The sequence below is a fragment of the Chiroxiphia lanceolata genome, chromosome 12 (assembly GCF_009829145.1).
Source record: "Chiroxiphia lanceolata isolate bChiLan1 chromosome 12, bChiLan1.pri, whole genome shotgun sequence".
In the NCBI taxonomy this organism is placed as follows: domain Eukaryota; kingdom Metazoa; phylum Chordata; class Aves; order Passeriformes; family Pipridae; genus Chiroxiphia; species Chiroxiphia lanceolata.
The window spans coordinates 3,729,981-3,757,505 of record NC_045648.1 but is presented as its reverse complement, the minus strand read 5'-3'; the positions used below and the strand labels follow the sequence as shown (position 1 = coordinate 3,757,505).

The following is a 27,525-nucleotide window of genomic DNA, read 5'->3' as shown; positions in this document are numbered from 1 at the left end:
ACTCAGAAGTCAGTTTTGGTTATCTTAGAATGATAAAGATATTAAGGATCTTAAAAACTGTGTGCTAGGCAGCATCAGGGTGCAGTGAATCAGGGACCTCTTTTACCTTTCACGCAAACCATGTAGCTCCCCCCCCTTCTGCTCTTATGTTCCCCCATCTGCAACATTCCTGGAACATTAAAGCATTTTAAAAGCAGGAATTTGAGTAACTGTCTCAGTGAGAGAGGATAGAACCATAGTTTGAACAGGAAGAATATTCAATTAAAACAGACCCATCAGGTGAAATCCTGGCTCTGTCAGGGTCAGTGGCACAACTCTGATCCTCCATGGAGTCGGGATTTTGCTCGGATCTTGTAACATTTGCCTTTTCTGAATTTGAGGCATTAGTCCTCACGCAGAGTATATAAGCTAAAAATGGAAAATTGCCTGACCTAAAATAGTTTGACATCCATATCATAGTGCTTATTGTCTGAGAGTACATCTAAATGACATGTTGATTAATCCTGAAGTGAGGAAAATGCGATTCGTAGGAAAGAACTGGGATTGTACCAATAATTCAGTACCAGAAGCTACACAGCCATCAGCTCAGTGTGCAGGGTTTCCAGTAAAACTTTATTTGCAAGCTGTCAGATTCATCTGCCATTTTCCCAGCTACTTTGGTTCCCTTCTGAGTGGCCCAGACAAAATAGCCCAACCCAGCTCACGTGGGCTATCAGCTACTTTACCAAAGCAACTTTTCCCCTGCCTTTTACTGCAAACAAAACAGTCACATCAAGTCAGGCTGCTGTGAGTGGCTTTTAAGAGAGATGTCGGCTGCACTTAGTGCACAGCTGGGGCCAGAGCGAAGCTGGGTAAGTGCCTGAGCTGTTCAGCTGGAAATTACATCTTGTGCAGGAACCTAAATGTCAAGTTCCCCAGTGCCCCTCACAGCCAGAACTCCAGCAACTCCCCTTTTCCCATGACTCTTCTTCACTTTCCTGCAGATGTAGCTGTGCTTTCCTTCAGATACGATAAATCTTATATGGGAATGCCACAATCTAAAGGAAAACGAGCTGTCACCCAGGACTTCAGATGACACTTAGCCACATTAACGAGTAAACAGAGCCCACAGGAAAGATGCCTTTTGAAATGCACTGTTTGTGTCAGCAGTGCTAAAACTAAGGAACCAAAACAATGAGGGGAAAAAAGGGACTCATCAGATGCACCTAAAGCTGTAGGCTATGAAGTCAGATCGGTTGAGAGCAGCTCAAATATGGGCAAATCTTTGGGACAGTACATAAATTATAATTTCCATAAGCAGTAAGACAGCGAACACTCCCAGCCTTGTGATGAGAGGAAAGCACTGAAAGGAAGGCTAAATGTAACCATGTGAAGAGAAGGGAGCAGGAATGAATGCGTTTCTTATTTTGGAACCTTCTCATGGCAAACAAGCAAGGCTGGAGCCAAAATCTTAAGGACACAGAAGGAAGTTGGAACCGCTACCCCGGCTCGTGGCTCACGAGCAAGCTGGCACGGGGAAAGGGATCAGCTCTGCATTGTTCAGGAGCCACACAAAGCATGCAGGATAACATGCATCCCCAGGGCCTCTCAACAGTCAGTGGAATCAGTCCAAACTTCTAGAAATGAGACTGAGAGATAATTTCACTCTTGACGGTGGAGGAGCAAAAATGTGCACCAGGAGAAAAAAAGAAAGAAACTACTGGTAGGGTATAGAAATTGCGGTGGGGAAACGGCTTTGCTTCAGTTGCCATAGCTAGTTACTCTTCCACAGAACCACTTCTTAGACAATAATCCTCTGAAGGAACCTTTCGGGTCACTGACATGATGAGGGGAAACCAGTATTAGCTACAGTTCTTATGTTTGTGGTTGCTTCATGTTGATACAAACAAAAGCGCTTGGTCTGGAATTAACAATAGCTGTGGTTTAGGTTTGCTTCCTTCAATGATCCCCAAATTATGCTTGTGTGCATAATTTGGTACTGGAGGCAGAATAAACATCAACTCTAATAGCTGGATTTTTAAGGCTAATATCGAGGCTAAGTACATAACATTTATCTTCTTCTGAAAAAAGCATTGTGCTCTGGTCGAGGGGGAAGATGAAAACCATGTCTGTGAGAGCAAGGGCTGATGGCTTAGTTCTGCATGATGAAATAAATAACTTCGATTAACTTCAAGCTCCAGTACCTCAGATGTTTGTTGTCACAGAGGAGCAGCTTGGCTGATTGGCAGCTCTGGTTTAGTCGACATGTGTTAACAGAAATTGCTCAATTTACATGGAGTACTTCAATCTGCTGTTTTAGAAGTTTCTGTCTCACATAGACTTGCATTTCAGCTTTTGAATAGATGGAGGACTTGTAAGGGTCATTAAAGAAATTGTTAAATCTTCTGCAAATGCCGGGGCCAGATTGCTGACTGAGATGCAGAGCATGCACGTGTCACTGCAGATACTTCCCAGATAATGGTGCTGATTGAGATTTTAATCTGGACAGAGTGCTGGAGGCAACTTTCTTTCCAACACTCAATTATCCTGACAATAATATGCTTATTTTTTTTCCCTGTGTTCCAAATGTGTGGTCTGCTGCAACTGTGCCGTGTGAGCACAGTGCCGTTTGGAGGGGGGAAGGCAGGGGAACAGAACTGGTGCCACGGCAAAGGGCTCTCACAGCACAACCCCACAGTGTGGACCACAACAAGCACAACATGTCTTCACCTCAAGTGAGCTGAGTAACCACCATGAGAAAGGGCTGCATTCCTTCCCACAGGCTGCAGGACAACTCCTTGCTGGTTCTCAGCAGCCACCCAGGAATAAATCCGAAGCACAGCCTGCTGCCAGGACTCCAGAGGATGCTGTAGGGGCAAGACTATCATTTTATTGTGTATATGCATCTTGTGTCCTCCCTAGTGGGATGCTGATCCACAGCAGAGTCTTCTAAAATCTCACACGACACAAAGAATTCAGACTAGTTTCCCACGGACCTTCTCCATAAAAGAATTTCTTAGAAGAGATAACTCAGCCAGGAAATGGGAACTTGGGGGCCAAATTCCTTCATTCGAGTCCATCTCCCATTGGTACAGGATTTAAAAAATTGTCCCTATAGGACTAATCCCAGCTATGCTTCCCTAATTTCTGCAACAGTTTCTAGAGATGAAGGGTAAAGACACTTAGAGAAAATCAAGCTTTATTTGCTTTTTATTAATTAGAGATTTCTCTTTTAGATTGAATTACTAATAACACTTCAGTTATTAAAATATATGAAACCTAGATCTACTTTTCAGTGTCTATATCATCTTCTCATCCTTAGTACTTTTCATCAAGCTCAAGGAATGAAAACAAACTCAGCTGTTTCATGTTTGTTCACAATCGACTTTTAGCAGGGTTGTGTTAGTGTTACATACTTGTTATTAAATGATGGCAGAGACAAAGAATATTCACCCTCACCTTCAGCAGGTTACAGCTGAAAATGAGAGTGTCCCAAACCTTCCAGGAGAGCCAGAGAAGGTTCTGGTGCTTCCACAGCTGCCTCTGTCCCTCCCTCTGCAGGGAGAGCTGTGAATTTGACTCTCTTTGTGTTGCATTTGTTGTTTGAAGTGAATGCACAAGCCCTCGGCAGTGCCCACAAGATTTCTGGCTTTTTATGGCTAGTTGAAAGTCTTTCCATTTGTGTTAGATGAAGCTGTATTGGATTTAGTTAAGCTGGTGCTGGGTAGCCACTCTTATTCCGGCCTAGGAGGGATTTGTTAATTTACCTTAAATCCATCCCTAATTGACTTGCACTGCACTGAACTAACACCTGATTTATGCCCTCAATTATCCCATTTTAACCAGCCTGCTGTTGGGTTCAGCACCACTACAGTCACCACACACCAGCCCAGCCTGGGAACTGCAGCACTTCCCTCTCTTGCCCGGGGCTGGATGTGTCAGCCCGACCCCGGGGCAGGAAAAAGAGGAGTCTGAACTGGCTCCTTCCATCCCAGGTCGCCAGGGGCTGGGAGCAAACACACACACGGCCCATTACCGGGGCTCAGCTGAGGACTGGGGAGTTGTCAAGACCTGAATGGGATCACTCATTCATGGATCCAGCCCCTGAAAGTATCCTTTTAAACCCGTGTTATATAAACAAGTGGAACTGTGGCTCTGGAGGCGAGGACAAATTAGCGTGGGGATAACCAGGCTTTGTGTGTCAGCTTCTTCCATATGCATGAAACGTTGGGTGATTTGAGGCTGCCTCAGCCTCCTTTGCCCAGGGGGAAGGTATAGCTAAGGCATGGCAAACCCAGAGCCTGGCTGCCATTGCACTCATGGCTTTAGAACTGGTTTAGAACAGTTCAGCTTGGCTAAAGTGCAGTAAAACAGATTTAAACCACTTCTACATCAGTTATACTGTACCTATTGTGAGTTTTACTCCTTGCTTAGCTGGTGCAATTTTGCAGGTCAGAGCTTTGAATTAATAAGAGACTTTCCATTGATTTTATAGAGCAGTATTTTATGGAGGAGTTTGAAGACCCTTCATTTCAGAGTCTAATTTTAGGATGAACTTGTATCTTTCTTAAGAAACATTGAAAAACAAACCCCAAGAAGAAAAAAAGAACCCCAACAATCCCAAACTTTCAGCTTTCCTCCCAGACAACACTACTTTTCTTACTCTGCACTGTGGGAGAGGGTCATGGTTTCTAAGGAGAAATTTGCTTCTTTGCAGCGAGGAACAAAACAGGATTTGCTAAAATGAAATTAAAGGTACAAAAGTTCCAAACCCTGGGTGAGTCTGGACCCTTTGAAACTGTGACTGAGGCCAATGAAACGACAAGACTCTGGGTACTTTTCCTTTTAACTCATCAGCTTGAACTCAATCTCAGTTAATCTTTCCCATCTCCCATATGACGGAAGGAAAGACATTATGTGAGATCACATGGATGGATCCACCACATGGCTGCAGGACCAGGCATTATTATCTTGGACACATTTTGAACACTGCTTCTCACTCTGCTATCAGCCACCGCCACCTCTGCAGTAATGTGACAGCAAGAGAAGAAGGATGGGAAGGCGATAAAGTTTGCCCACGCAAGGAGAAAAGAACTTTCTGTCCAAAGCCAGCTGGCTTGGCTTGGGAATGAAATGGCATTTTAGCACGAGGTGACCTGTTTACATGTGCACCAGAGCTTTGCCTCAGAACACTTGTCCTCGGTGCCACAGCAGGGGCTGTGAAGTAGTTTCATGGTGAAGCAACCCCGGAGAACAGGTGAGCTGTCTCCCTGCCAGTTTGCCTTCTACACTGTTTGACAGATAAGAAACCATCCTCAGAGATTGCAACAAATGTGCTGCCGCATTTCATGGGTAGAGCTGAGCATATTTTTAGTAAAGGGTTGAGAAAGTATGCAATAATCCTAAATCACAGCCAAGAAAACCACAAACCCCGTAACAAATGCCTGCTCGGATTCAGAACTCGGAAATGTGCACCAGTTGATCCACGTTAACGCTCCGCTTGCATTCCCAAGGCTTGTTTTCCAAACTAAAGCAAGCCTCCAGCAGGGGATCAGTGGCATTTCTGCCTTTACCTGGAAGGGCCAGCAGGAGCAGGGAAGCTGGTGCTGTTCTATCCCATGGGACACGGGCCAGTCATCCTCCGTGTGCCCCCAAAAACCAGTGGAATGCACACTGTGTTTGTACCGAGGAGTCTGGACACCTTTGTAGAAGACCCAAAATGCACCTTTAAACTGCCCAAGGTTAAGAATTAAACTTCATGCCAAATGTTAACTGCTTTAGAAGTTTCTCTGTTGTGCATTGTCCATCATAACAGACCATGCAGAGCCACTGTGGGCTCTGGATATGAAGGTTACAAGATCAGGGTGATAAATGTACAATAAATTGCAGTTTAGTCGGTAAATTTACAGTGAAGCAAATAAAAGGCAGGATAAATAACACTTAAACTTAGATTTTTAAGAGCAGCTTTAGCTGATTGCAGTGGGAGCTGAGGATGCTCTAAGTCAGAGCAACTCACCTGCCTTTTAAGAGTTCCACAAGTCTTTTGTCACTTGAAGAGGCCCCATCAACTTCAAACCTACTTTAAAAAGAAGTTCAAAGACATTTCAGGTATTATGGTCTCCTCTATCTATTTCTGTCCCTTTTGTTTCCTAACAGCATGAGGTACTGACCACACATACTGCTGTCAAATATAGAAATTAAACTGACAGAAAAAAAGGAGCCATTTTCTTTTTAATCTCTTGGAAAAATTTCCAGACTAAAGCATAGTTCTTAAATTGATAATATCCCTTTAAGAATTTATTTGCCAGGTAATGTGAGAAGAAAAAAGACTTTAAGGTCAGTTTGAACATTAAAAAGACCCACTTTAAAATAAATTTCAAATCTATATTAGGGATAATGGCAGGCAGTATTTGAACAGGTCTCCAAATTATAAAATGTATTCTACACCTTAAAAATGCAAATAACTCTCGAAACCTTTAAAGTGATTTCTAGCTCCTTGGCAATAGGGCAGGATTTATCCTAAGAAATACTTTGTTGCATAAAAATAATACAAATAGTTTGGTGTTGCAATAAATGAAAGTCCTAACATGTGCAAAGCTACCAAATCATTAACAGCTGAAGGCCCGTGGGCTTTGAATAACGCGGCAAATACGATTATTTTTTGAGGGGTGAAACAACACAAGCCCATCAGAGGAGAAAATTACACTTTAATAACGAAAATATTGAACGCAGCTATTTCTCTTTAGATCTGCTGAACAATCTGTGTGTTCCCCACGAGATGTCAAACCCCACGGTGCATGTGTACACTTTGCTCTCTATAAATATCCATGTGCACCACACATTGCTCAGAGCAGCACACGAGTGCCGGGGAAACACGGCAACAATGAAGTTTCCTAAGAGAGGTGCTTTTTTTTATTATTTTTATTTTTATTTTTTTCCCCCCGAGTTATTAAAAGAAGGTGGCAAGTGTTCATGAGGATATGAAAAATTTAAAGCCGTCTGCAGGAAACTCTGAAAACCTCTGGTCGAGGCTGCTGCCAAAAAATCTCAGCTATGTTATGTCAGAATGTTTAATTGTAAGCTGCAGTTTTAATGAATGGAAAGATATGGCAAAAGCAGGAAGTTTCTGAAGCAACACGAAAATAAAATCCCAGAGGCTGGAATGCCGAGTGCTGTTGGAAGGAGGAATTTCCATCTGCGCTCTGAGTCCTTTTTCCTGCTGTCTGGATGAGGGGAGAGGTGAGCTGCTCTGGATATCATCTGCTGGGCTCCAGGCAGCTCTTGTGGTGTCCATGTGAAGAGCTCAGCTCCTCAGCGTTTGTCACGATGGGTGTTTGCAGAAATGCAGCTCAGGAATAAGGGGAGGGAAGGCAAATGTCAGGGTGCATTAAATAACGGATTTTCCTTACTTTCCAAGAAGCTTGCTCGCAGCAGGATGGTGCTATTTATATCAGAGCTCCTACACCCAGCTGTTGGTTCACGTTAAGGTGCAGGACGGTGAGAAAATCCCAGCAGAAGAGCGTGAATCCCAGGGAGACCTGTGAGGACCTTAAAATATCCCAAGTTTTGCTGAGGTCCAGCCCGGGCGTGCCCTCGGTGAGGCAATTCCAGCATTTCCCGTGTTGATCCTCCAGCATTAGAGGACCAGGGGCAAAGCAAAACTAAAAGTGCCAAGTGCTGCAGCAGGAAAACTCCAGGGAAATGAGCTCCCACCCCTGGCTGGAAGAGTTTGAAAGAGAACTTTTACCTGTAACTCAAAACTAGCAAATATACTGTACACCCACAGAACGGCATTCTTAGACAAGCTGTGTCTGATCTAATCTTATGTACCTTGGCCACAAGTTTTGGAAAAACAAATATTCCCAAGGCAATCAGATTACTGAGTGTACCATATAACGATGTGGAAATACTGGTGGTTTACAGAGGGCAGTTCATGGAGTGGATTGAGGGAGTTTAATTCGTGCATTGTCAGGCAATCTGGACTTGACTAAAATAAGGAAATCTTTACTTGATTTTATCTCTCTGGAGTGGAAGTCCAGAGCCAAAGAGCGTAACAGCAGCACTCCCAAGCATGGGCAGGGAGCTTGGGGGAGTTTGTTCCCGGCCAGTTTTCCAAGAGGACGGGCTGTGTCTGTGCTGAGGTGACCAGGGGGTTAACAGGGTTACACTAATGGCCAGGAACCATTGTCTGCTCCTCCCGGAGTTCCTACTCCCTAGGTGGGAGTCCCCCTGCCCCTGTCCTTTGTTTCTGGTTTGAGTTCCCATCCTGAAGTGCTGTGAGTACAATTCAGTTTTGTTGCAATCACTAGTCCTTTACAAAAATCTTCATTCATAGAGTATTTCCCCCATTGTAAGGGAAACAATGTTAGGAATTAATCTGGCCTGTGATTTGTTAGAAACCTTGTTCTGAAAACCTTGTTCTTAGACCCTCCTTCCATTTGAAGGGTAACTTAATTGTTTGTCAAACATGCAAAACCTACTTAACATGTCCTCCTCTTCTTATCTATGATTTTAGAAGTCCTGCATTTTGTTTTTATGTAACATTCACCTCCAAAGGCAAGAGGCTGAGATTCTTTTCTCCGGGACACGGGATGAAAAAGCTGATTTCTGGAACACAAGGAGCATTTGACAGGAGGCCTGAAGAACAGCCATGGTACATCTCTGGAGTGTTTTGTAAGAAGGTCCTAAAATGTAAGTTGAAGGTTAGTGGAGATGTGATTTTGGTTGGTAGTGCCTCCAAAATACCTTGAATGGGTGGGTGGAAATGCACTGGAATAGAGATGCAAGGGAAAGCTTATTGCCATAACAACTGCTGGATGATGACTCTGTTCAACTCTGAGGGTATTTAGTTAAAATTAAGAACACCGGTATCTTCCTTTCCTATATTTCTCTTTATATTTGCTATTGCTCTGAGTTTATTTCTCCGTGGATATCGTGGAAATTACAGTGCCTGCCATTTGGCCAAGGGAAGAGATTTCAGGGGGTTCTTTTCAGTCTCTGGGTAGAGAGATGGGCAGAAACACATCCAAGTGGTTGTTGATTTATCTCTCAGGAGTGATCCCAGCAGATGCTTGTGCTAATTTTTCCCTGCTCACACTGACACTCCAGTTTGATGTTCTCCAGGGCTTTGTTGTGTTGCTGCTTCCACATCTCATCAAGATTGTAATTTTCTCTCCGCAGTGTGGATTTCTCTTAATCACCCACAGCTTTGCTCCCCCTGGATTATCCAGGTGAATTTGGCCTTTGCAGCTGTCCTGGAAGTTAAACCTCACACAGAACGTGGCCATCGAGTCAGGTGATGATTTTGGTCCCTTTGATCCATAAATTCCTCTGTGGTTTCACTCATGTCACCCCGAGGGGTGATGTTTTTCAATGCTGCCACTGTGACATGTGAGAACATCTGTGACCTCCCCACCACCCATCCTTGTTCCCCCAAGGAGCAGGAGCAGATGTGGCAGCACGTGGAAAACATCTGGAATTTCAACTGGATGCCGAATTTTCCACTTCCTTTTCTCGATTGTTACACAGGGCAGTGTTTCCATCTCAGTGGGAAAGACCCTGCTCTGCACCCCTGGACTATTGTTTGCAAGGCACACACAAATCCCTCGAGCAACACTTTCTGCTTATTCTTGTAGTGCCACTGAAAAGGACAGATTAGAACCAATTATTTATCTCTTTGGCTTCCTGCTCTATTTTTGCCAGCTTGGAATAATATGTACTGGAAATAATTAATGAGTATATCCAGAAGTCCTTGCTCAGGCCTTGATTCAGTGTCTTACTCAGATTCCCACTGAGTTTTACAACTTAAATATTCGTTATTTTATCTCAGCATGTTGATGCCAGGAGAGGATTTCATGGTATCAATCACTGGATTTTAGTAACAGACCTTACAGATATTATGGATGACAGGTATAGTGAGGAAGAAGAGAATAAATCACATTCATATAAAAATCAATGATGTTTGGACTGTTCATGTTGAGAATTGTAAGGAAACTGTGTGGATTTAAATCTCGTCCTGATTATTATAGTTCAGTAACAGATTGAACATATGATGGAAAAGATTTGTGTTGTATTATTTGTCTTTCTCACTGATTATAAGCTTTTCCCTGAATCCATAAAAAGAAATGCCCACCCTTGCACCTCTGTTTTGGACAAAAGATGGATGTTTCAGAAGTTGTTCAACTTATTTACTGGCCGTATTTTTAAATCCCAAGTAAACTGGACATACAAACCTCAGAATTTCTGAGAGCTGTGAATTCCTGCTGCTGTTTGAGCTGAATGCTTGGAAAGGCAGTAAGAACTTACATTTGTTTTTTGGGAATGATCATGGAGGATCTGCCTTTTTCCATCCAGTGGTGTGGTTCTCACACTGTGAGATGGGAGATTCTGTCACCGTTTCTTGCGTCCTGTTTTCCAACCCTTTGTGGAGCTACTTTTTGGCTCTCAGTTACTGGCAACGTTTTCAGATGCAAAGAACACACCCTCTGATCCCTGTTTTTCAGAGAAGGCACCTTTGGCCCTCGTGTCCTGGAGCAGCGATGTGCCCTCAGCACCAGTGATTTAGTGCTGTGAAATGGCTCCTGTCATTCCCCTCCCAGGCTGCGGGAATCGTGCAGGATAAATCTGGAGGAGCTGCAGAGAGCAGATGATTTTTTGGCAAGTATCATTTTATCATCAAAATTTTATTTTTGGGTCACTCTTCAGCTGCCGCCTTCTGTGAGGGAGAGAGACGCCAATTTTATGCCTTTTATTATGTATTCCCGAGGAGTCTTTTCTTCTTGGAGCAAAATTAATGGGAGCTCTGACAGGGATAATGGGAGGTGGGGATGGATGGAGAGGGAATCAGGGTGGACTGTCACCTTGGTCTGAACAAGGAGACAGATCTCATGTCCTCAGAGAGCTGGGATTGGCACAGAAACCAGTCAGAAAAATATTAATAATAAATATATACATACATAGTATATACTATATATTATAGACTATATATAGTGTATATATATATATACACACACACTATAATATATATCTCCATATGTACAGTGTATAGTATATATACACACAGTATAAAATATACAGTATATATATACAATATAAAATATACTATATATACCATGTACATACGTATTTTTATTTAGAGAGGATAATATTTCACAGGTTTCACAGAACATTCTGAATTGGAAGGGACCCACGAGGATCATCAAGTCCAGCTCTGAAGTGAATGGCCCATTCAGGGATCAAACCCACAGCCTTGGTGTTATTGGCACCACACTCTAACCAACTGTATAATTATATATATAAAATCGTGTGTATATAATATAGTATATATATTTATGTAGTATACATATATATGGTATATGTGTATATATATACTTAATAGTGTGTATATATATACAGTATATACACACACTATACAGTATTTATATATTTATATAGATACTGTATAGTGCGTATATATATATACATATGTATATATATGGGAGGTGGTGGTTTCTGAGGGTGCCAGGGGCAGCTGGGCTGTTCACCGGGGTAACTGCTGTAGTCTCCCGCTAAAGCCTGAGGACCGGGGCTTGCAGGACGATGCGGAGGCACTTAATGGGGGTTATTTTAGTTGACCCAAAGCGAGACCACTTAATGAGCGTTGTTTTAATTACCCCCAGCCCCGTTTTGGCCCCCCAGGCCGCGCGCTGCGCACGCGCCGCTCGGGGCGGGCCCGGCCCGTTGCGTCACCGCCGGCGCACCCGGCGCAGCGCTCTGCGCACGCGCGGCCGCCCAGCTCGGGGAGGCGGGGCACTGCCTTCGCGGCGAGCCCGCCCCCTCTCTTCTCTGATTGGTCTTCTCTTCCCTCTCCGCCTTTCTGATTGGGTACTTCACTGTCACTCAAATCCTCCACGTTTCGCTGCGCCCCGCCCACCAACTGCTCCGTGGTTGGCGGGCCGTCCCGTGTGCGCGCTGCCATTGGCTGTGCGCGCTGTCACTCAGAGGCCGGCCGGGGGCAGGAATGTAGGCCCGGCCGCTCCCCGACCGCGCCAAATAATCCCGCGGTGCCGCCTGCGCCGAGCGCGGCCGTGCCAGCCCCGCCGCGGAGCCACCGCGCCCCTCCCCGCCATTCCCGGCGCTCCCGCCCCGACCCGCCCCGGCCCCGCCGAGCGCCCGCAGCGCCGCGCGGAGAAGCGCGCGGAGGGATATTGGGGGAGCGACTGTGTGACAGTGACAGAGGAAGTAGTTCCGGCCGCGGCCGGGCCTTGTTTCCCAAAAATAGCGCTGTGGGTATCCGTGCGCCGGTGTCAGTGTCTCCGGAGGAGCCGCGGCGGGAGCGGAGCGGGCGGGCAGCGCGGTGAGCGGGGGGTCCTGGGGCCCTGCGCCTTTCCTGCCCCGTGCCCGGCCCCGGGGGCACAGCGGGGCGTGTCCCCTCACCCGGGGGCCGCGCTGGGTCGGGGCAGCGGCCGAGGGGCGGCTGAGGGTGGGGGGGAAGCAAAGCGAAGGGAAGAAAAGCAAAGCAGGGAGGGTCCCCCCGCCGCCCCCATCCCGCGCTGAGGGAGCCCGGCGGGGGCGCCCCGGGGGGTTCGAGGTGGGCGAGTTCCTGCGGCCTCCCCAGAACTTCCTTAGGGAGGGGATGGACATGGCCGGGCCGGGCCGGCAGCGCTGCCCGGGGGCCGTGAGGGGAGGGCGGGGTGGCGGCCCGGGGGGCGCGGGGAAGGGACGCTTTATGCCGGGGGGAAGGCGAACGGCGAACCCGCAGGAAAAGCCTCCCCGGGAGCCCGTCCCTGGAATGCGGCGGCGGGAGCGGCCGGGGGTCGGGCAGGGGGAGCTGGGAATGGCTCGGGAGTTGAGCGCCGCAGGAAGGTGCGCTGGGAATGGGAGGAGGGAGAGGGAACCGCTCCCGGTGTGCGCGAACCGAGCGCGGGGTGTTGTGTGCGGGGGGACAGGGCTGGAGGGGCAGCGGGAGGGTTTTGTGTCCAGCGCCTGGAGTCGTGAGGGAAACGGGCTGTTCCGTTTCTGGCTGGAAACACAGTAATTTCTCTAAGTTTACGGAGCTCTATTTCGCGATAGATTTTTACCTGCTATTGAGATGCTGAGTGGAATTGCTTAGCAAAACTGACCGTCGCGCCTTGTTTGACAGGTGATTAATACCAGAGTTGAGGAACTGGAGTTCTGTAGCGGAAAAAAGATAACCCAGGAAGACTCTTCTTAAATTTTTTTACTGCTTAGTGTCAAACACTTTTTGCCGTAATCATACAAAGAGTAAATTTTTTCTGACCACTGAAGGAAAAGGGCTCCTGGGAAATACAGAGGAGCGACAAAAAGGAATAATTTGTAAACAGTAGAAAGGAAAAAAAGTGGTTTGGTGTGGAATTGGTGATGTAGGTGGTATGTGTTTTAAACCTTCACAGTCTGGGAAATTTTTATGTAGCGTAAAGAAGGCTATAAGCTTTTAAGCTTAATTATGTTAACTGTCTATACATAATTGTTCCTTATACAAGATTTTCCCCCCCATTTTTAGGAATTACTTGTCTGTGTTTAGTTAGGTATTTCTGCTGTCGTCTTACTGCTATCTAGTATTTGAACAACCTGTGCAAAAGGTGTCAGAGCAGCATTCCTATCATCTGTTCTGTCTTTAAAATTATTTAAAATGTTTGTCTCGACCTTTTACATGTAAGAATGTAATATTTGGGGGTTTTTCCTCCTGTCTAACAAGTGATTTGCATCTGGGGGAGAAGTGTGAGGTTCCTCTTTTAAACTATTTTTTTTTCATTGAGGTGTTAGAATATGTGCAAAATGACATGTCTTTTAGTTACATAATTGAGAGGGATTGCAATAAAGGATGTAATGTTGGCACTTTTGTTCACTAAAGGGTATAATTATTAAATGATATTTTAAAATTCTGTACTCGTTAAGCCAGCAAAACAAAAACGAGGGAATGGAACAAATTGTCTTGGTGTTAAGGGATTATAATGGAGCTGGGCAGCTGGAGAGGAGCCCTTCTGGATTGAGGGCATTCAGTCTGGAATTTCTGAGGGAAAATAACCCAGTGCCCTGGGCAGTTATTTTTCTCCTCCCCAGTTCTTCTCTAAATCTGTAGCTGTTGTGGTCCAGCAGCAGAGGAGGATCCTCGGGAAAGGAGGAGAACCCTTCAGTGGCAGGGGCAGCCCAGCTCTGGTGCACATGGAACCCCCTCTGTGCCTGTGCAGCTCATCTAAGCCAGTTTTAATGTTCCAGCATTCCTGTGATTTATCTGTGAGCAGGCATTTACAGGTTATAGTGGGAATAAATCAGCCTTTAGCTTGTTCTGCTCCATTTTCAAGTGTGTCTTCAAACCCATGTGGTCACTGCTCCCCTCTGTGAGTGACAGGGCCCATGGAATGCTTTGTGTAGGAACAGGTTATGGATTTAAAGTCCTGTATTATGAGTTTCTTTCTCTTTGAAACCACAGATGGAGAAATAAGTGAATGTTGAATTTTAGGTAAATTCATCTTTAGAATTGAGTCACGTTGGACCAGAACAATGAGAAGGACGTGGCCGAATTGAAACCTGAAATAATTCTGGAGGATAAACCAGGTTATTATGGCAGAAGACTCATCTTACTTAGAAGCCTTCTCTGAGCTTTAGTGTGTGTGGTTTACCTTAAACTGGTTAATGTGGGCAGCAAGGATTTTCTGGGTTTATTTTAGAGCGTTGGCCAAGTTTCTCAGAGAACTTGTTGATGTCATTCCGCCTGTGCCGGGCCCTGGTGCTGCTCCGGGGAGCCTGGAGGCACCACTGGTGTGTGAGCAGGGCTGTGCTGCCTGGGCTGGAACAAAACACAGCTGATTAATTCTCCAGCAGCAGTAAAATAGTGTGGTATAACACTGTGCAACATGCAGATCTGTATTAGTTTGGGAACTCAAGTTTTCTTCCGAAATAAGAAATATTTCGAATTAGTAATAACTTGTGCCTTGCTTGAGAAGAGAGCTCCGTGGTTTTTATTTAAATTAAAATTTTTTTTTTTCTAAAAATTAGCATTCACCTCACCAAATTCCTAATTTTTGTTTTTAAAGGCTGCAGGATTAAATACTCTGTGTAAAACTCGGGCTTTGGGCCTATTCAGCCATGACAGCAGCCTGGGAATGTGTGCAAAGCACCAGGAGCTGCTTTTCCTTCTCATTGAAGCAAATCTTACTTGGAATTAATTGGAACATCATGTGGCAGAGTATGTGCTGAGGAACTTCTTAATGCACCAATCACCTCAAATTTCACGTTTCTTGTGTTGGGAAGGCATTATTTCACATGGCTGATAATGTGTTCTTCAGTTGATGGAATAGAACAAAATCAAAATCTCTGTGTGTGGCAGTGTGGGTGAATTTGGTGGCCGTTGTCTTGAGTTCAGATTTGATTCCTTCAGCTCAGGTGGAGTAACCAGGGAAAATAAATGCACCATTCCCTTTTTTCCTGTGTGCTTTGCTGTGCCCTGGATGCCATAATTACCTGAATGGACTTGTCACTGTGTCACTGAGGTGGTGCAAATGTGGGATCAGTTTAACTCTTTCTCCTGTCAGTGAAATGAGTAAAGACTTGGAAGAGGCAGTCAGGTCTGAAATAACTAAACACAGCTCTGGCTCTTCCCCTGGATGTTTGGGAGGTATTTTGGGTGTCTTAGGAAGTTTGCAACATGACAGGAAGACCTTCTTTTGCTTTTCCCCCCAAGTCAGTTTTGTTGACCTTGCAGTAAAAAAACCTCAGGAGTTTTTTTTTTAACAGCTGATCAAAATACATTTTAGGTCAGGATACAGTGTCCAGTATAACAAAACAAAATCCTAACAAGACAAAATAGTAAGTTTACCAGGAGTTAAACCCAGCCTTGAGCTGTGGAACATGACAGTTACCCTCCCCCCCAGCATGTGGTCCGTGGTAGGGCACCAGCTAATAAAGAACGAGTTTGTAGCCTGCAATAATGTATTTGGCTTTTTTAATATGAAAGTAAGTGTCTGATCCATATTTCTACCTCTGACCACCCCCTTCATATGGTGCATTCTTATTTTAACACTTGATCTTTCAAGTTACTGCTGAGGGAGTTGAAAGGAAGGGATTTTTCTAATTTTTTTTTTTATCTGTGCATTTTTTGACTTCTGTTTGATGGTTCTGCAAGAGTTTTTCTAGATTTCTTTATATTTAATGTATAACTTTTTCTTTAGGGACATAAACCCCTGTGCTCTATACTCTCATTTCCATTTGACACTAAAGAGGAATTAATATTTTGCAAGAGAACTCTGTTCCTGAGATTTCACTCCTGCCCCTCCAGGACAGTCACTGAGTTGGAATATTTTAAATTATATATATGGTGTGTATGTATATCTATCTATCTTTTTCCTTTCATCTTTAATCTGAGGCTGCAATGAAGAATTAGACAGGAATTTTATTAGAATCAGGCTAAATTTTATGAGCAGTCTTTTCTTAAAATTTTGATGCAGGGACATATAGAGCCTTTTCCATGGAGAACACTGCTTTTTGTTCCCTGAGTGTTGTAGCAGCACAGACCTGCCTCTACGATGAGAAGGAAATACATCCTTCTTAATAAGAGTGTGATTAATTGAATTATTTTTCAGGGAATTAACTACTTTATATTCAAAATGTTAGTGATGCTAAATTAGGTGGGTCTCCCACTTATGTTTGTCTCTGTCCCTGGAGAGCTTTTGAGTTCTGCCAAAGTCCTTGTGGGCCAACCTGGAGACTTAAAAATGCATTGTGATTTCACCAGGAGTTACTCTGTGTTGTTGCATTCCTGTTTTAAGTGTAGTAAGATAAAAAGTAAGTGTTGGGAATTATCAGAGTTGTGGAAAGGTGCCTGCGTTAAGTGCCTGTGCACCAGGCATTGATGACAAAGCATCTTTTACTTTTTTCCCTAATCAAGAGCTAATTGACTCAGAGAAAAATGTGTTGTGGCCAGAGATCACCTCAGAGGGGGGTTAGAATGGATGGGTTTGGGCTCCTGATAATTTTATGATGATAACAGAGGGGAAGAAGGATTTTTTTTTTTTTCCATTTACTTCAAACCCCTTTGAGTGTTTTTGAAACTCAGTTTCATTTGAAAATCAGATTGCACCTGGCACTGTAATTTAGGATTTCATGGGCTGGACTAATGTTATTTTTATTGTTTGAAAGCTGACCTGTGAGAATGTGTAAAGCAGGTGTGTCACTGTTACCTGCAGTGACACTTGCAGGCTGTGGTTGCTGTGGGTGTTGGGTGCTGGGCCAACCCACATGATCTCCTCATGTTCTGTGAGCACTGACAGTGCTGGGAAGGTCAAGGGGGTTCAATTATTAGACTTTGAGCTCTGTAGTTGTGTAAGCACATCTGTCACTGAGCTGTGCTGTGAAACATTTCTTCCCTGAGCACACTGGCACGGAGAGTTGGGAGAATTCAGAGGAGAGTATTTTAGTGTATCTGATGATATGGAAGAGTTACCAACAGTTGTAAGAGAAGAGCAAGTGAGTGGTTGAACCTTCAGAGGCTCAGAGACACACTGAAGGTGAGGGGTCACAAAGGGCAGAACAGCCTTGTCTTGGCAGTGTCCATTAGAGAAACCATTGGAATGTGTCAGGATGATGTGACTTCACCCCCCGTATCACCCAAAATCTGCAATACTTGACTCAAGAGCTGAGAAAGAATTGAAGTTTTTTTCCCTCAGATACCAAAAAAGGTGACAGCGTTTTTAAGCACATCCTTCTCCAGATGTTTTGAATTGTATTTAGTTGACTGTCTTATTGGGAAAAGCTTGTCTGGTAGGGCTCAGGAACATTGGGTGAGGTTATCAGCGTTAGGGACATCTTGGTTTTGGTATCATTCTTTCACAGCAACTGCCTCTTCCTGATATGACTGAGTGCATCCTGTTTGAAAGGCTGTGAGCTGACAAGAACAGCTCTGAAGTTGGTGTATAGGGCAATTAAAAAATGTTGCTTTTTCCAGTGTGAACGTTCAAAGCAATGAGCCCTTCTGAGGGTATCTGAGAAAATGGGATGGTCCATCATCATTTTGCTTGTGTTATCCTGTCAGGCACTGAGGGTGATAAGCTAAATTTTTCAGAATTTTAATTTTTCCTTGAAGCTGTTAAAATTATTGTGTAATGATATGAGGTTTTAATTATAGTTCAGGTGTCTTAAATTTATGCTCAGAATCCCCTTGGTTTCAGGGTAAAAGAGGGGAAAGTCAAAGGTAGGGCACGAGATACCTTGTTTTACCTGATGCCTACAAAAAGGGAAAGCACTTTCTGCTGGAATTTTTGAGCCTACAGGCTGTCAAATTGTGTTTGTTAGTCTGAGTTTAATAATACACATATTTACTTGGATAGTTGGCTTTTGGGATCTGAAACTTTTGAGTGCAGAAGGAGGATTTCCTCTGAGGGACTTCCTTAATATCCTCCCGGGTTTCTTTTGAAGTGTTGGGGTTTCTGTGGTTTGTGTGTTGTTGGGTTTTGTTACGTTCTGTCCTCTAGTTCTCCTTATCTTTGTTCATAACATCCCAAGTGGTGGTGTCTTAACTTTTTGTCACAAATGTGTGTGAAGATCTTTGATTTGAGAGCTGCTGGGCTCGACTATGAAATAAGTGGCAGCAGTAAAAATATTAATGGTGTCCATTAAATTAGAACTCCTCCTTCAGGGGAAGGGGACAAAATCATGGATGGCTGAAGAGAAATCAGTAGACAGGTAGGAATTCACTAAGTATTTGGGATATGGAATATGGGTGTATTTTCAGAAATTGCAGTTATTAACACAAATCCCTGAAAATTCCCAAGGAATGTGTAGAGCATGGAATGGCTTTGTTGGATATCACAGAATAATACTGAGTTTTAAGTAGGTGCTTGTTGTTTTCTTTGTCACAAATATGAAAGCTAACTGTCAAAAAGAAATGGGAAATTATCAATTGAATTAACTGAAATTTAAAACCTCTCTTGTTTTATCACTTGCTCTCAGAGAAGGACAGGGAAATTCAAGAAGACCCCCAGGCTTTGTAATGGGTTTAATAAGAGCTGAAAGTGGAGGGGAGGGCAGAAACAATAATCATAAGATAATTAAGTGATTTTCTTTCTCCTTAAAAGAAAAAGCTCATGGTCAGTGTTTCTGTTCATCATTGCTAATGCAGCATCTTCAAGGAACTGGGAAGATATGGTGGTCAAATGATTGCCAGTTCTGGATTTTAAAACATAAGTGAATAATGTTCCCGAATACTGGAGTCATTTAGATGCTTTATGCAAAGGAGGAAAGTACCTTAAAAGCCGAATGATTTGGCCAGGAGGTGAAACAGGGTTGTGGGACAGTTGGGAATGTCAACTCCCGTTTGTGTCCTGGCATTCTGATGCTCCTGGTGACTCCCGGTTGAATTTTTTCTTGGGCTTATCTCCCCCGGAGCCTTGGATTGGCGGCAGGATGACTGTAACCTGATATCCCCCGTTATCCCACAAGCTGCTTTGCTGTAAATCTTCCTGCGGATCCTTTGCCCTCGATAGGAAGCGTCTCCAGTTCCGTGGGTCGCCGTCCCTTCCTCCTCCGTTTGTAGGTTCCGCATCTGTGTTTGCCGAGGAGTTGGACTCCTGGCCTGGCAAGTGAAGCCCGGTGGTGACGTGCTTGTTTTTATGGTTCCCTTTGGAGGATGCCCTGGGATTAGTCCCGCGCCCTGTTGTTGTCGGGTACTCCCGGATTTACAAGCAGTGTGAGCACAAGGTGCTCGTGTAAAACCTGCGCCAGAGTCTACAGGAAATGAGAGTCATTCCCTTCGGAAGCGGCGATGGGAGAGGGGATCCAAATGTTCCGATGCTGAGAGACCCGAGTAAAACGCTGCTCTTTTTCAGAGCTGCGGGAAGGGCTCGCCCCGTGCGAGGAGGTTGCGCTCCAGCCCCGGGTCCCCCGTGCAGCCCCTGCAGCTCCCTCTGCTGATCCCTCTGCTGCTCCCGCCCAGCGCTCGGGGGCTCCTGGGGCTTTGGGATGAGCGGAACCGCCGGGTCCTGCCGCAGCACCGAGGAAACACTTCCCAGCAAGCCGAGGCTGCGACCAACCCGGTGTTACTCAGGGGTGATTCTGGGCTTTGGTGCCTTTTTTTTTTTTCCCTTTTCACCGTCTAATTTTTGTCTCGGAGGAGATGGGAGTCATGAAGGGATCTGTGGACTGTCCTGTTAACACCGGCTCCAGGCGGCAGAACCAGTGTGATTGCAGGAGATAAAAGGATTCCAGCTCCATGGCTTCGTTGCTGAGGAGCAAGTGAAGCATCGTAGGGGGAAGAGGGAAGAACAAAGACAGGGTGTATATGAAAATTTTTATTCTGTGTACTAAAGCCCTTTTTATTTAGGATATTAAAATATGACTTGGAGAAATGGTGGAAGTAAATTTAAAAATAGTCTGAACAATAATAGTAGTTTTGCAGATAGTAGAACTTACAGAATTTCCACTTGCTTTTTTTTCCCCAACTCTACTGTTATTCCCTGATCTTTCAGACTATCCCATCTATACAATGTATTTCCCTTCAGTTCTGGAAGTATCTTCAATGTTGTGCCAGCTGTGGCTGGGCTGAGTGCAGGTACCTGCTGCCTCTCTGGTCACTGCAGGGCACTGCTTTGCCCTGGGGGCTCTGCAATTGCCAGGGCAAAAATTCTGCAGCACTTCTATAAAATCTCAAAAATAATTGTTACATTTTTTATGGCAGTTGGTTCAAACTGCCCAATTTAATCAGAAGCTGTTAATGAGGGAGAATAGACTGTGGTCACATAAACCTCATTTTAATAGAAAAGGAAGTTTAGAAAGCTGTGGGGATAGACAGTTCTGTCTTCAAGATTTTAGTGCCATCATTGATAATGCCCGAATCTTACATCAGAAAACTGTTATTTTTTTTATTTAATTTTATGAAAATAAAGGTAGGATGATTTAAAACTCTGCATTCAGTTTTTTAAATTGCTTTGGGTTTATTTTTATTTTTTTTTAATCTAAATGTCATATTGGGCTGGGATTCATTCATTCAGCAAAATAAATGTGTCTTCATCTTGATGATGCCTGTTTGTAAGTGTATGGGAAGATGGTTGTGTAGAGCATTTGGGATTTCCTCCTGCCCAAAGAGTCTGGTCAGGAAGCTGTTTGCAAAATTAAGTGATGGTTTGGGGATTTTTGCGGGGAATTGACTGTCCAGCAGCATTTGTACGAAGAATTAGATTCTTGTGGTCTAGAATGGAAGCTCAGTGGGTTGTCACTGCAGCTGCCTGTCCTCTGCTTTTCCCTTCCCTCTGGACCATCATAGTTTGTAGTTTTGGTCTGGAGGTCAGAGAAGAGCTTTTTTTTTTTTTTTTAATTTTTTTTTAAGGCTGAATTCTTCTGTAATAAAATGTCTTATTTTCTTACACAATATACCTGAAGATACAGACTGACTAGTTCTCAAAAGAGGTTTCTACCTGCTTTTCCATCGTGCAGCCCTTTAATGAAATGTTAATGAGAAGATGATCTGATAAACTTCTTGAAAACTTTCTGTGCACCAAACTCATAATTGAGGATTTTTCTTCAGATCTGTTTCTTTTAAGACACCTGAGTTGGTTTCTGGAGCTGTCTGTCTTGCCTGCATGGAGATAATGCCTACAAGCAAGCCACAGAGATTTTGGTGTGTTGTTTTTCTAAGGCTTGAATGACTAATTTTCTGAAGGTGGAAGGAACAACAGCCTTTCATGTGTAGTTCCTTTTGTGCTTGTTACAAGTGTTAAAAGCAAGAGAAAGTAAGCACAGGCTGAAATTCAGAGTTGCAGTCTGATGAGGAATCCTCCAGGCTTCTTATCTGGAACAGCTGAGATCATAATTCTTGCTTCTGTCTTACCTGCACTTTGCTGCCTTTAATTCTTCATGGTCTCTTCTGCTTAATCTTAGTGGCTTATAAGATTCTTCAGTGGCATAATTAGCTTATCTTAAAATAGTCTGATCTGTTGGGACAGTGAGGGGACAGCCAGCCCAGCCCTGGGTTTCAGGTATTGGCCCACAGGGACGTGTCAGTGTTTGGCCCCTGGGGAGGAAGGAAGGAGTAGGTGAGAATGTTTTTGCAGCTATAACTGGATTTTGAACATGAATCCTTCAGCTCACCTGTGCTGGGATTTACAGATGTTTTCCTTCAGGAATTTGACATCAGGCAAATAAAGAGAAAGCAGCTTCTGCTTTGTTTCAACCAAGACACAAGTGGAATGAGGATACATAATTCAGTTCCTTTGCTAAGGTGGTTTTTTGTATTTGTAGCTTTAGTGTGTCTGCCTCCTTTTTTATTCAGCCTTTATGCTTGGGGGAGTGTGAGGCTCCTCATCTTACCTCACACTCCTTGTTTCAAACATACCAGTGTTTCTGGTCTCACACCTTTCAAGAGTCCAACCATTAATGTTTGTACTTCCTTGAGACTGATTGTCTGGGTTTGATACTTCCTAAAATTGTCTTTTTCCACTTTCATTTCTTTAGACAAATACAAATTTGGACAAGGACACAATGACATATATTAATGAACAAGATTGTTGTAGGTACATCAGTTCTGAGGGGTAACTCTGCATTTAAAATGTGTATTCTAGGAAGAGCCTGTGCTGCAGTTGCTGTTGTGGTTGTTACAATCATGAAGAAGAGAAGTGAATACTTTTGTTACAGTGCTGGGGAAGGAACTCCCTATACAATACATCCAGGATGTTGCTTGGGATGTGATTTATTCTGTATTTTCTGGAAGATGTCTTTTTATTTGAACTTTTGCAGAAGAGCACTTCTTTTTCCGAACTCCGTAAAAACCTTACAATTCTGTGCTAAGTTGCCATGCTTTCTGTTGATTAAAAATGGATTTCAGCATTTTGTTTGCAATTAGCTATTTGGTGAAATAGTAGCTCAGTGGCTGATGCTGAGCATCCTGATACTGGCTGCTACTGACTTCAGGGAGAAAATGGAGTTCTTTTATTTCAACATGTAAAACACTTATTAGGGAAAGTTTGTTCTATTTTTGGATTGATAGCTTTGCTCATTCTGGGGTTTTATTAAACTTCTACGTTGATGCTTTTAGGTCCTGTGTTTTCATCTCTCAAACCCTGCAAAAAAAAACCCTTGAAAGACACGTTTTGTCACGTAGTGTTTGAGTTTGCAGACCTTCATTGAAGAGCTAATTTGGACTCTGCAAGACAGTTCAAACATTGCCAGGAGAATTTTTTAGTTCTTCTTCCAGGTGGATTTTATGTACTACCTGGGTGCAGGAAGTGAGAGAAGGAATTTTAACTGTACATGAATGTCTTGCCTATACTGCAAGATTCCTTGAGCCTTGGGCAGTAACCAGGCAAGTCCCACGTGTAGTTTAATGTTTAACTTTAGTTTTATTTTGCTGGTATTGCTGGGGCTCTTACTCATACAGATAGAGTTGCACTATAACTGAGACTGGGAGGTGGAACTTGCCTCCTCCTGTTAAATTTTAGTACAGTTCAGTTTGTTACAACAAAATTATTCCAGTGAAACTTCCAGATCAGATGAGATGAAGTCACCTTACAACTGGATTTGTGACATTTCTTGCAGCACTTGGTTCTTTGTGTTGTGACTGGAGTTGGGGGGTTGGTTTTCCCTTTTTTTTTTTCCTGGTTTCTCCCACATTCATTAACTGTGCCTACAATGAGCTTGCAGTGAATTAGTGTCAGTGTTCCAGTGAAATCCTTGGCTGGATTGATGACGTGAGTGGTGGGGATCTTACTCTGTCTCCTCGTGTCTCTTAGACCTATTTAGATGAAAATGCTGTGAGCTGACATTGCCTGTGTGCTTGTTCCCTGCTCTAATATTAATATTTATGTCTTACAAGTATTAGTGGAGAAATTATTAGGAGAGGAAGTTGAGCACAGAAAGGCTTCCTGTGGATGACTTGCAGTAGTGGTGAATTCTGACAGGGTTCCCATGGCAGTGAATGTGTTTTCTTTAATACACATTAGTCAGATCTTGCTATTGTCTTCTTTATAATACAGCACTTTGGCTCTGTTGTTGTCAATACACAAGTTGTCTTAGCAAAACCTTTTGAAGCACAATAAAAAGTATGTAAAACCATGTTGGGCAAAAAAATGCTGAAGGGTTCTAATGAGTGTGCAGGGAACAGCCTTTTTCTCTTTTGGCATTTACATCAACTTTCTAATCCAAGTCTTTGTCTCTTTCGCCTCTGCCGTATTCCCATACAAAATTCAATTATTTAACTTTTATTTTAGCAATAGGAGACAATTTGAGCATAATTAATGTAACTGTCTAAATGAGTGATACCTAATTGGATTGTCATTGTTTGGAGAACGTTCACAGTCATTCATTGCAATCTGTACATTTCTCTTTTAGAGCTACAATAAATATTGAAGTCTCGCTGTTCAATCTGATGAATGTAGCTTTACATCTGCACTTTCATTGCCACTCTCAATTTCCAGGGTGCTCCAGTGGGTTGAGATGCTGCTCTGGAATTCCTGATGTCAGCCTTACTACCCTGGGTTCATGCTCTGCTCATGGGAAGATGCACTGGATCTAGAGATGCTGGATTATATGGATGATGGGAGCAGATAACTCCCATACAGGGTTTTTTTTAAAGGTGTTTTGAGTTCTAGTGCTGTTTAGCTGGTCTAAGGCAATTTATGTATGAAATCTCCTAATCCAGAAGGTTCTTTACCCAGCCTTCAGACCTGTGTATCCAAAAGGTGTGTGCAGTGTGCTGAGGTCTGGTGGAAGCTTATAGGCTTTATGTACAGGCTTCATAGTTCCTGTGCAGCAACCTCTTGGCTTATCTTAACAACACTGTCATTTGAAAGACTTGAAACAGCATATGGTGGGAAAAATATTACTAATTAGATCTGTCTTCTGGGTTAGTCCAAATTGAGAAAAACACTGTGTGAGTCTGTTCAGCTGGAATCCCTCAGATCCCCTCTTACATCAGTGGTAATGTAAGACAAAGACATTTTTGATAAATGTATGTAGATAGATGTATACAGGGCACCTTTAAACTGGTTTAATGTCTCTGTGTCAGTCAGGGACACGTGAGGCAGCCACACAGAGAAAGCATTTTATGTTTTATCCCTCCCACTTGAAAATCCATCATTTCACAAAATGCTCTTTAATTGTGGCACCTAAATGGGACAGACCTGTTTCTTGATGGAGAGCACGTCTGCAGAGTGATATTTGTCATCGTTAAGGCTTTGGGAACTGGGTTAATATGTTCAGTTGTGACTCCTCAGCAGCCAGCTGTGGATGGCAGAGCACCTGCACTTCGAGGTGGATTTGTCTCATCACATGGTCTCGTGTGGTTTGGAGCTGTGAATTCCTGTCTCAGCTCTTCTTTGTGTCTTTAGCAGAGCAGTACTGAAACTGTTTGATGCGTTCCAGTAAAACAAAGGCCAGCCCCCAGCAGCTTTTATTCTTTTTCCATTTGTTTCTTTATTAGATGTGGTTTGGTCACTTTTTGTGTGTTGTGAGAACGTTTTTTTGATTTAGCAAGTGTTGTTGCATGAAATGCCTTCAAAAGTAGATTTATGTGGCAAATTTAAATCAGTCATCCTTAAAAAACATGAAATCTTCTTTATGTGTTTAATTTAGGTGATTAGACTACAATGATTGTGGCTTTCAGTAAAACTGGCTGTTCTGAAATTTGTCTGTGGTTTAGATTGATGCCTCTGTTCTGAGAGAAAAGTTTTGGCTTGTGTGGCCTTTCATAAATCAGGAAAGCTGGGGAGGCAATGATTTGATTTCATTTTGGTCTGTGACACAGACCTCTGAACTGCCCAGATACAGGTGGTGTGGTGTGATAATGGTGGGATGGTGATGGTGGTAGTTTCTACCTGTTGTAATTTGTAAATCCATCAGCTCTTGCTGGTTACAAATATGGAAGGTAAAACATTAAAAATAACTTTCTATTGCAGGTGCATTTTTGCATTTGTTTTCAGTTCTCCAGTTGATACCAGTAAATTAAATTGTGACCTGGAGAACTTTTGTGCCTCAGGCTTATCTGCTAATCCATTACTTCAACAGCAAATGTTATTTTTATTGGCAGACCTTGCCTTGTTTTGAGTGTTTTGCTGTTGAGGAAATTTAAGATTGGTGCCTTGCCTTTGAGTTAGTTTATTCCTTGCTGACCCTGGTGCAAATGCCTTAATCTTTGTCTCCCTGCCTGGGTGGCTGAACAATCTCTGCTGTTCTCTGTCAGTGTGACAGGGCAGGACAGTGCTGTGTACAGGAGGAATGGCCTGAGGTGTGCCTGGGCTGAGCTGGAGTGCTGTAAACAGTGTTGGTGTGAGGAGCTGCAAGAGTGAACGTGTCAGACTCCAGCTGTTTTATTCTTTATCATTTTTTTGGGGGTAGTTGCAAGTAAACAAATATTTCTACCACACCCAGTTCTTGTCTTCCTCTGCTATTTTTTTGAGCTTTCATTCATTTCATTTCCTAGTGGGTAGATGGTGAGATTTGTCAGATTTATCTATTCAAGTGCAAGTGGGTTTTCTCCTGAGAAAGTCTTGTGAATTCTACTCTCAGCAAGTATGTCTTTTTTTACTTATCTTAATATCTTTCCTTCCATTTCTGGTTTGTCTTCTGATGCCCTCTTAAATAAAGCTCCAGATCACTCAGCTGGGTTTGTTGCATGAACATGTTTTTATGTTTGTTTTTTTTTTTCCCCACACTGAGTCTTGAAAAACAGATGCTCCAAAACTGACCTGTTTTGTACCAACACTTTTGGAGAAACAAAACAATTACTCTCTGCTCTACAAGTCAAAGCATCTGCATAACTTTACATTATGCCAGCTCAGCTTTCATTGATAATTGTGTTGGGGAGGTTTTGATTTCTGTTGTTGCTGGGTTTTGTTTGCCTCTGAAATAAGAGTAACCTGTAGCACGTCACATTTGCAGATAATTTAATTCCGAGCCTGTCACCAAGGTCAGTGTTTTTTTTTTTTTTTTTTATGGTTTGAGCATTTATTGTGCTTGCTCCAGACTCATTCGTGTGATCTGTGAGACTATAACTTTTCTCTGTAGCCCCTTAATATTATTTGCTTGCAGTACAAACACTGTTTGCTTAGTTTTTACTGTGTTGATAAAACTTGGAAGCTGCATTTTTGAACGGTGCAGTCAGAAACATGTTCTTTAGAAAGGTGAAAAACATGTTTTCCAGAGACAAGTTGTGTTTGTGGATTCCCCTTCCTAGTTTTGTCTTCATATTAAAGTGTACTGGTTCAGTTATTCCATTCCTTTTCTGCAGGTTTTTTAATCAGTGTAGCTCTTGGTTTCAGTTCTGTGTTTGTTCCCTTTGCAAAAGGAGTCTGGTGTGTGTGTGTGTGTGTGTGTGTGTGTGTGTGTGTGTGTGCGTGTGTTAACTATTGAGTACTTCTAATTGTTTATTAATTGAGTATTTCTAATGTGCTGGGACTTGTGCTGTTCTTCAATGCTGGGACTTGGCTAATAGCAGGTCAGAATGGTTTGCAACTCTTAAATCATCAATATGGAAAAAAACCTTCAAATAAGATGTAGTGAAAAAATGGCTTCAGGTCTGATGCAGATGAAGAAGGACGGCTTAAATATCTCAGCAGTACCGAGTCA

The 27,525-nt window shown here is 43.3% G+C and overlaps 1 protein-coding gene across 5 annotated transcripts in view; it reads left to right on the top strand.

The window, feature by feature from the left end:
• The first annotated feature begins 12,188 nt into the window (after positions 1-12,188).
• Positions 12,189-27,525, top strand: part of MEF2A (myocyte enhancer factor 2A) — an 80,019-nt gene continuing 64,682 nt past the window's right edge. For 2 of the 5 annotated variants that reach the window (XM_032699669.1, XM_032699667.1), the window contains exon 1: positions 12,191-12,313. The gene's annotated coding sequence lies outside the window, so the exon portion shown is untranslated. Of the gene's footprint in view, positions 12,314-27,525 lie in introns of all 5 variants that reach the window. The other 3 variants (XM_032699668.1, XM_032699670.1, XM_032699671.1) reach the window with 3 other exon arrangements.